General features: G+C 49.8%; 1 pseudogene; it reads right to left on the bottom strand.

The window, feature by feature from the left end:
- Positions 1-2,168: 2,168 nt before the first annotated feature.
- LOC144178949 (zinc finger protein 862-like) lies at positions 2,169-4,196 on the bottom strand (annotated as a pseudogene).
- Between the last annotated feature and the right edge of the window lie 5,515 nt (positions 4,197-9,711).

Raw genomic sequence — 9,711 nt, 5'->3', positions numbered from 1 at the left:
TGTCCCCTTAGGTTCATTGGGGGGGGCAACAGCTTTGTGTTGGCTTATTCCTGGCATGACTGTTGTGAATGGAACTTTGTCTGGTTCATTTGTTAGGGGTGAATTATGGACAATTTTTCTAGGAAGGCTCCAAGACAGTCTGAATGAACTTGGCCACGTATCTGCTCTGTTCACTACAAATAACGTCGAAAGACAGCTGTGTGCCTCCTGTGCCATGTAACTCCTCCGCTCTCCACTCCAACCCCTCGCACTAATCCGTCCCTGTCTCGCTCCTGCGATTAGCTGAACAGAGGTTTGTCCAGTGTGACCTTATTTTCCCTCCTTTCAACTGCTCACAGCGACCTGTTGGGACACTGTGCACCCCTTTTTCTTTATGGTTTTTTTTTCTTCCTCTACGAACAACTGCTTGAGCACATTCGTGCTTTCGTTTACCTTACACATGCTGGGGTCTTTCTACTCCATTTTTAATGCCACCCTTTTTTCATTGATCATAAAACAACCTAGGGTGAATTCTTTACTATAAGAACACGGGACCTACCGGTTAAGTACTTACATTTTGTCTGCAATGTTTTCCTTGCAATGAATAATGAGGACAGCAGATTTAGTTGTGTGAAGCGGTTCTGCAGATACTTAATTCTTTTTGATGAATGGTCTCAACTTTTGGCCAGAAGGCCAGGGGGAGGGACAGACACACTGGTCAAAATAGGTAGACTGTCATGTATAAAATCTTAGTGCTGATACAGTCAGTGTGTTCATCTGTGGAACGGCTCTGTTTTAACTGTAAAGCTGTTCTAGAAACGGCCGGAACTGTCGTTTTATCAGAAGTATGTGGAAACAAAATTCTGTGAGAATTAGCAGCTACGACTATTCTAACATTATGCTACAGAGCTCCGCTGGTGATCCCTCTTCACACAGAATGAAAGGGCACTAAAATTTTCCCCCTCTTTCCCGGTTGCAGGCTCTTCCCTCTCACCAAATGCCCACAAGGTGCAGCACGACCCCTAAGCGGGTTGCAGACTGCTGCGCTGCCAGCAGTGCAGCTTCACAGCACTGTGCCCAAGCCACCTGAAGAGGCACCAGCGCATACATACAGGTGAGCACACCTACCGATGCCACCTGTGCCCCAAGGCCTTCGCCCAGAAGAGCCACCTGGTCAGCCACATGCACACACACACGGGGGAGAGGCCCTTATACGTCACATCCAGAAGAAAGCCCATGAAAAGAAGGAGCGCCGCCACCACCAGTAGGGACCAGGGAGCTTGGACCAGGTGGGTGGGTGCACACACTCCCTCCAATGAGATCGGAGGGGTGCGAGTGCCTTTGTGCTGTCGTTAGCCAGAGGGATTGTGCAGGACACCAGGGAGGGGGGGGTCATGGAGAACGAGTCCATTTTATTTTATGGGACCTCACTACGGCCGAATGTTTTGTCCTCACATGGTGGGCTCACAAGCAGAGTGACAATTGCTCCACTCTAGTGTGGGAAGTCTGATTGTGGGTTTGACTGAGTGAATGAATAAACTTTATTGCAGTAAAGATGGAGGAACAGGGAGGGGGAGAGAAGTGAGAGGGAATCACAGGTGGAGCCCTGAGTCCAGTGCTCCAGCGGATTTTGCTCCCGTTTTGGCCTGGCTGGTTAAGTCCTCTGGGATCTAAGTCAGGGCTGGTGGGGACGGCCTCCCATGATTCTTATGAAGTCGGTAGGACCCACCATTACCGGTAGGTCGTTTTTATGTGCGGGCCACCCACACCACTTCTCAGAGTTGTGGGCAGGCCCACGTGGCGTGGAAGAGGGTAGCAGTCTCTCCGGTTCGCTTGCAGTCTTTGGCATAGTGAGGGTGCCGTTGGCAGAAAGCCTTTGCTAGCGAGATTTATGAATGAAACTGTACAGTGGATCCCCGCTGATGCATCCGCTGGTCTTCTGACGGCCCGCTTTTTACGACTGATCACCGCGGTCCTTGCAAACTCCCCACAGGAACAATGCATTAAAAACCCCGATTATACAACGCTCGGGTGCACACGATCCGCTTAAGATGATGGATGTTGGCAGGCAGGGTTCTCCCAATTTTTTTTCGAGAGGTGGACATCATCAGAGCGGGGGGGGGGCAAAAATTTCAAAACACAGCGGTACTGTCAAACCTAGAAACATCTATTTTAATTTGGTGACTCGTTTACACTTTCAGCTTCCTGTTCTTCAGCTTGGCCCAGTTTTCCACTACCTTGTCATAGGGATATTCTTCAACTTCAGGTCTTTCACATGCAATACGAACGAGTGCATCGAGCGACTCTTTCTTGAGGCGGTTCCTCAAGTGTGTTTTGATTAGCTTCAAAGCAGAGAAGTCTCTTTCGCAGTCTGCAGTGTGTGGAGGCAGGACCAGGTATGCACCAGCAATGTGTGCCAAGAGAGGAAACAACTCCTTCATACCTGTAGCCACATGCAGCAAAAACTGTGAATCTGCCAATTCTTGCAGCTTCTTGCATTCAAGCTGTTTGCAAAACTCCGCCACTCTTCCATCATGTCAGAAGTGTAGGACTTGCCCAGTGCGCAGCAGAGCTTTTCCAGTGCATCTGCAATCTCCACACCATTGCCAGACACAGCCTCTTCATAGCTGCCTCTGGCAAACAACACAGAAAAGGCTGCCAGTATGGCATCGTCCTGAAATCTGTCCTTGATGTTTTCAGTCAACTTGTCCAGGAATGCACTTTTTGTAGCCCTTAGCCACTCTTCATATTCCTGTGTGGGTGTGAATGGTATTCCATTGGCTTCACAAAAGGCCTGAACTTGTGTCTGGATGTTCTTTTGTGCCTCCAGCATCTTGATTGTGGATTTAATCAGCCCTTGTAAAAGACCCACATGCAGCGACTTTGACTGGAGCGCTTTGGACAGCCTGTCAACGGATGGAAGCACTTCAGACATCATCAATAGAGTGCCAATGAACTTCTTGTCGGACATAAATTTATGCAAGCCTGCAGCCTTTATGTCGCTCCGCTCCTTTGCTTCTATTGACAGACTGACCAGTATGGAGGAAAGATTGTTCCGAACGGCTGCACACGATCCTCCTACACTAAACCAGCGTGTGGCAGATGATCCAATGATCTTTCCTCCTCCTCCTTGTGTATCTAGTACTTTCTGCACAGCACTCAGTCCAGCAGTGCGGACTGGACTAGATGCATAAAAACTGTACAGGTGCTGCAGCAGGTCCTTGAACTTGCCAATGTACAGAAGTGCTTTTGCAGCATGGTTTGCAGCCAGGTTAAGCTTGTGAGCCGCACAGTGTACTCCTACAGCTTGAGTACATTGTGGAGCCGTTGCTGCCCTCTGCCTGTCAGCAGCTTAACAGCTCCCCCTTTCCTTCCTGTCATTATGGGGGCACCATCAGTTCCAATGCCACGAAGGCACTCAAAGGCCAAGCCTTTCTTTACTATAAAATCTTCCACTGCTCCTGCAACATTGGCTGCATTAAGAGAAATCACTTTTTCTTCATTCAACTGTTGGTCTGGGCTGCCCAGCACATCAATCATTGCCAGGAACTTCATCTGCAAGTTTCCATCGAAAATGTAACGGCAGTGGATAACTAACTGCTCTACTGTAGTGCAGTCGGTTGTCTCGTCGAACATTTGAGAATAATGTTCGCTTTGCTTCAGCTCCTGCAAAATATTGTTCTCAATGACACTCGACAGGCAGGTCACCATCTCTTTGATAGCTCGCTGGCTGCAATAGGTCGCGTTCTTTCCCGCTGCGATTTGGTCTTTTACATTCAGCCCCAGAAACGTCAGTAAGTCCCGAAGTGGCTCGTAGTTCGTCGTGTGCGCTATCCTATGTTTGCATAGGTAGTACAGGCTGGCGAATGCTTTTTGCATTGCACCACGTGAAACTGGAGATTGCAGAGCCTCCAAAGGTGACGCAGCCTCGTTGCTAAGTGCCTCCAGCACTACTGCGTCGCGGTGCGAGTAGCAATTTTCATTTTTGCGAACGCTTTCCAGCGGAATCCTTTTACAGGGTTCTTCGTTCCACACGGACTAGTCGAATGGTCTTTCGTCGTACTTTTTACACAGCTTGCAAAGCATCCCACCTTTGATGTCATCGTAAAGGAGCCATGGATGATCGCGAAGCCATGACTTGTTGAAACGTGATGCGTTATTGTTGCCATCACCAGCTTCCGCATGGCTGGAAGAAACATCGTGCCGCGTCCCGAAGTGGTAGGGTCGTTTCAACGATGTGGAGGCAACGTCGGGTCCATTCACGCCCTATCGTGGCATGCTGTAGTGCTGCTTCGTTGGTTCACACTTCAGCAACATTTAGAGATGTGTTGGTGACATCCGCCGCACTCGAACTGGCTGCCACAGCAAGCTGTCGCACCTGGTCAGCAGACCTAGACGCTTCTTTTACAACTTTTGTCGATCAGCTGTTCGTTTAAGTCAAAAAACAAAAAGAAAAGTGAACGCATAGTGTGTGTGCGTGTGATTACTAGAACGTTCATTCCTTGATTTCGTTCTGTATTTGGACACAACTATAATTAAATGTCCGCTTCTTTCGCCTCTCGTTGGGTCTGGTGAATACTACCTGGCTTAATTTAAGTTTAGAAGAAGCATTTCCGAAGCTGCACTATATTTTTTTCCCACTTTTGTAAGAGATATTCTGTTTGTGCCCGACTTGCACACCATATATTATACCGTGGTTTCATTAACTTTCCTTTGTTCTTACTTTTAAGGCATGACATATTTAAGAACGTAGAACCTTGCACTGTGCTCAACATTTTTGCGTGGCTTGTATTCCCTTAAAAGGCTCAGGTGGGTGTCAGGCATTGGGATAACAACATTATTGAGGCAGATTTTTCTACGACGTATATATTTGAAATGAAACAGCATTCGTTGTCCGCGCTGCAAGACAACACCGACCTCTTACTGTGCCATATCAGGTCTAAACGGGGAGACAATAGAATTCACTTGTGCCTGACATATTCCGCGTTGACAGTTGTAACACGCTGCTGCCATGCTGCACACCCGTAAGAGTGTTCAGGAAGCACACAGACCCGTGTCCCTAGATAGCTTTTGTTGGAGTCCCAGCACTATATCAAGCCACAACTGTTTTTTGAAAAGCCCTAAACATACTATTTGCTTAAAGACATGACCATAACAAGTTGGTTAGGGTGCAGAAAGGAAAAAAAAATGCGAAAGAGAACCAAAACATTGCATGAGCTCCTATCAATCAGCCAGCACTCATATCGTAGAGACCGCGGAGAAGTAGCGGCAGGCAGCGCAGCTATCCCAAAGCTCGAGGCGTATAAGTAGCGCCGGATGCCACAGGGCTCGTGTAGCACCCGGTGCATGGCTGGCGGGCTAGCGCAGATGCTGTGAAGGGGATGGGGCACAAAATAGGAGTTTTATTTTTAGAAACTTTTGATTTCAGTTAGAGGTTTGCAAATTGATCCCTCGAATTGATCCCTTGAAAATCGTTTTATCGGGGTGCCACTGTACCTTTCGTCGCATCTGGGCTTCAGTTGCCGTTGCATCGTGATGTGGAATTGGATATGTACCCGCAGTTTTCTAGCATTTTGAAGGAGGAGAAGGAGAAACAACTTTATTTAGTCAACAATCATTGAGTTGTTTGAGGAATGACGTGCTTCTTTTTGACTCTGTGAGGTGGCCAGAATACGTTGCTTCATGGCGGCTTCCAAATCCCAGTCCATGGCCTGAATTGGGGTCTGAGGCTCGGAGCTGATTGTCGCGGAAGCTACTGCAAGTCATGGCCCAGAACCCTTGACAGAGCAACCCATGCTTGTTTATTCGATGTGATCGAACCCCTACACTGATGATGATCGTGGTGCGTGCTCACGCCCGCTTCGTGCTCTTCCTCCTTTTCTACATCTTCCCACGGGCCCACGATGATTAGGCGGAAAATACAAAACTGGTCACCATCTCCATCTGCGGTGTTCGACATTTGGCTTACTTGACCTAGCGATGGAGTTAACACCGGAAGAACCTTCGGGTACAAACCACTGAATGAGATTCCTTCCAGCAACTCGATGACTGACGTTTCGGCCTCGCTGACACAAGTGCCCGTGCGCGTTCTTGGTTGGTTCTGTGTTGCCTTGAGAAACCGCTTATGTGCTGGATGGTCTGCCTGTCGTTTCCTTCTTTGCTGGTCTTGCTGTTCTCCATCTACACACTCTTGCATTTTGCGGAACGTCCTTGGTGCGTACCTTTTACTTTCGTCTTCCCCTTGGATGGGCTTTCTTGGCTAAAAGCTCTCGAGCATGCCTTTGCGGTCCCCTCCTTCAATACTGCGCTTGGGTTCATCGTCGGATCCTTATCAATATTCTTTCGGGGCCGTCTGTGGATTGATTTTTCTTGCATCCACGTGTTGTGTTTTCAGTGGTGCTATCGGTGCATTCCCATCTCGACGATGCGGCCTTCCACTTGACTGTCTTCTGGGTAGCTGCACACTCAGATGTCGGCTGGCTAGCACTACATATTACCTGCGCCTCTTCGTTGTCAATGACTTCATCAACCTTTTGCTTGCCGCTTGCCTAATTACGAGTGCTCGGACGGGCCTTAGGGGTTTCGGTTTCAGGTGATAAACGGGAACTGCAGTTCTGCCGCCGCCACAGAGTAGATGCTGCAAAGTCCAAATGCCTCCGTGTGCCACCCGACAGACGCATAGCACTAGCTAACCTGCACGGTGGAGATTCGACCATCCCCTGAACCGTCCAACCTAGAACTGTTTCCACCGCTGTCAGCTCTTCGTTGATTCTGTCCACCCTGTCCGTGGCCATCTTCCAGTAGGCGTCTGATCCAACCAGTGCGCTGATTTCATTTGCCTTCCATGTACTCGGCTGGAAGGCGTCGGCTATGTTATACCACTTTTCTATAAGTGTTTCCACGGTCGCGGCGTGGAGTTCCGGACTCGTAAGGGAGCAAATCTTCAGAACTTCTAAAGCTTCTAACATGACTGGCTTTCCACGAGCTTGTCCGCGTAGTGTCACCTGTACTCGCTGGCACCGTAGAACCTTGGGTGACTTCGCACTGCCGAACGTTACTAAGGACAGGTTTTTGGTGCCAACAACCATGCATTTCAGGGCCCTAGCCACATCCTGGCAAATGAAGGTGTGTTGGCTGCCAGTATCTAGAAGTACTCGCACTAAACGTCGCTGAGCACCCTCTGCCTAGGCTCGAGCCGTCTGCAGTAGTACTGACATTGCTCCGGAATGCCCACTCAACGCCGTTACCACAGTTGGTGGTGCCCCTTGTCCAGCTTTTACCTGCGGCGTTGATTTGGGTGTGGTGTGGTCAGCCGGCCGGAGCATGTCACACAGCACGGTGAGGTGACGCGCGAGGCTCTGCACTGAAGAGCCACATGGTTGTATCTGCTGCATCAGAAGCAGCAGCGAGCGTCACACAGTCACGTGCTCTTCTCGGCCGCCAACAGGTTGACCCGACAGTCCGCCATGTTGTGACCGCGGCTTTCACACAAAAGACACGCCGGTGTCGCTGAGCACTCGGTCTCCGCGGTCAATTCCAACGCTGAGGGAACGGGTGTCTCCGATCGTCCTGGGGAGTTGAAGTCGGCATTCTGGACGGACCGACGAGTTGCGTTTGATGGAGGCTGTCCCTGTCTTCCTTCCTCCCGAATTTCTATTTGAACTATTAAGAATTTCATCGGCTTTTCTGTCTGGCCAGCTCCTTGCTGCCGCGTCGCGGATTCGTCTGTTAGCCCATTGTCCGTCTCCTTAACCCTCTGCCGGTACATTAGAGTCAGGTCATCCAGCAGGCATTGGAGGAGCACACGGTTCAGGACTACAGCGTATTACTCTCGCGGAACTCCAAGGGCTTCCAGGGCGCTGACACGGAATTGTACATCGTCGTACATTTCGCGGAGCCTCCCCATATCCATTGAGCTTCGTATCAGCTTCAATGTCATGAGTTGGCCAAGGTGCTCGTTGATAAGCAAGTCTCGCCAGCCGAATCGCTGAGCTAAGGTCTTCACCGCGAGGTCGTAGTTTGCGTCAGCAAGCCGGATTCCCTCAATGGCTCGTTTGGTGTTGCCGATCAAGTACGTCAATAAGTACTTAAAGGGACACTGAAGTGAATTTGTCAAGCTCCCGTTTTTGCTTGTACTGCGTAGACTGGCTCAAATTAGCACACTTTTCATCGTTTATCCGGTTGACAAGTCGGTTATTTTACAAAGCGCAAAAGAAGAAAAACTACCATGCGCGATCTGCGGCGGCCGCACCAACTAAAGGCTGTGACGACGGGAGGAGACGCACCGTCATTGGACGATGTCTAACCTCGGTATTTTCAGCTCGGTATTTTCATGGATCGTCATGTTAAAATGATCCCAAAATGCTTGCCAGTCAAGCAGATTGCCTGAGAACACTGGGATCTGGAGCTTGGGAAGCGTAACAGTCTGATGACGTGACACATGCGTGTGCCCGCCTGACGCACCCACAGGATTGGTAACTGGAGCAACTATCCCTCCGCTGGCGACAGAGGTCACGCTGGGCACTTGCTGGGCATTTCGTAGCAGGAAGCGTGCTTGAGAGACGACGTAAGATATCTTGCGGGTGTACTCTACCGCTCCTTCGAGCTCCTGCTCCAGCCCCTCGTCATCCGTGGCATCGGCGATTTTCTCATTTAGGGCGGTGAGCTCAGGCTCTCGCTGTACGATGCAGTCAACATGGGAGCTCTTGGTTTCCACGTCGGGAGAGGGCTGCTGCAGCAGGTCATTCAGCTAGGTGAGTGCTCACGTGACGACGCCACGAGACTTTCGTTGGTGGTCGACCGACAAAGCCATGCGGGTGAGGCTCCGAAGGGGTATATTCCGGGTTGGTCGGCACCAAAGATTTCGCAGGAGCTACAGCGAGTCATGGCCCAGAGCCCTAGACAGAGCGACCCGTGCTTCTTTATTCGATGTGATCCAACACCAACATTGATGATGATCGTGGCGCGTGCTCAAGCCCGCTTAGTCCTCTTCCTCCTTTTCTACACCAGTCACCGCAGTCTCCCATTCTGTTTGGTTTGAGAGATGCCATTCGGCTTTAGGTTGGAGCTTGGGGCATTCATATAAGATATGGGCTAGGTCAGCTTTTTCGTCCTCACACAGACCTGGGTAGAGACCCAGCCTCACGGTGTACAGATCTGGGTACATTAGGGCCAATTTATAAAGGTTCAGGAAGGTAGGAGATTGGAGTTGCCTCCATGTCACTTGCTGGATTTTCGTTAGGGAATAATGAGGGGCAAGGTAAACTAGTTTCTCATTTTTGTGGTGAGGTGTAATTTCTTGAAAAGTAACCATACGCTCCTTAGACTTTCGCAGGCACGATAAGTCCACTGCCCGTTCGACGAGTTCGCGGTCAAAACTTTGGGCCACTTTGTTCCCCAGATGGGACGAGTGCGCATGAATCGAGATAATCTGGATCTGGTGGGGTTCGAACTGATTTCTCAATAAAATTTGAGATGCCGCTTCGTGAATTTCATTCTTTGCAAAATTGCGCACAGCCGTTTTGGAGTCGCTTGCTAAGTCGTATCAAAATGGCATCAATGATGGCGGCGCCAAGCCAGACGCTTGTTTTGACAATTTGAGAGTGGATTCCAAATAATTTTGCGTGCGGCAGTCTTATAAACACAATGAAGGACTCTTTGGTGTGATGTTTGCCAGCCGGATGGCCAAGGAAACGAAAAGCCGCCAGCTTGTGCAGAATAGCACTAGCGAGG

The sequence above is a fragment of the Haemaphysalis longicornis genome, unplaced genomic scaffold (assembly GCF_048455015.1).
Source record: "Haemaphysalis longicornis isolate Haplotype H1 unplaced genomic scaffold, Haemaphysalis longicornis Haplotype H1 scaffold_4, whole genome shotgun sequence".
NCBI lineage: Eukaryota > Metazoa > Arthropoda > Arachnida > Ixodida > Ixodidae > Haemaphysalis > Haemaphysalis longicornis.
Note: the sequence above shows the minus strand (reverse complement) of the source record. Positions and strands in the feature narration are given on the sequence as shown.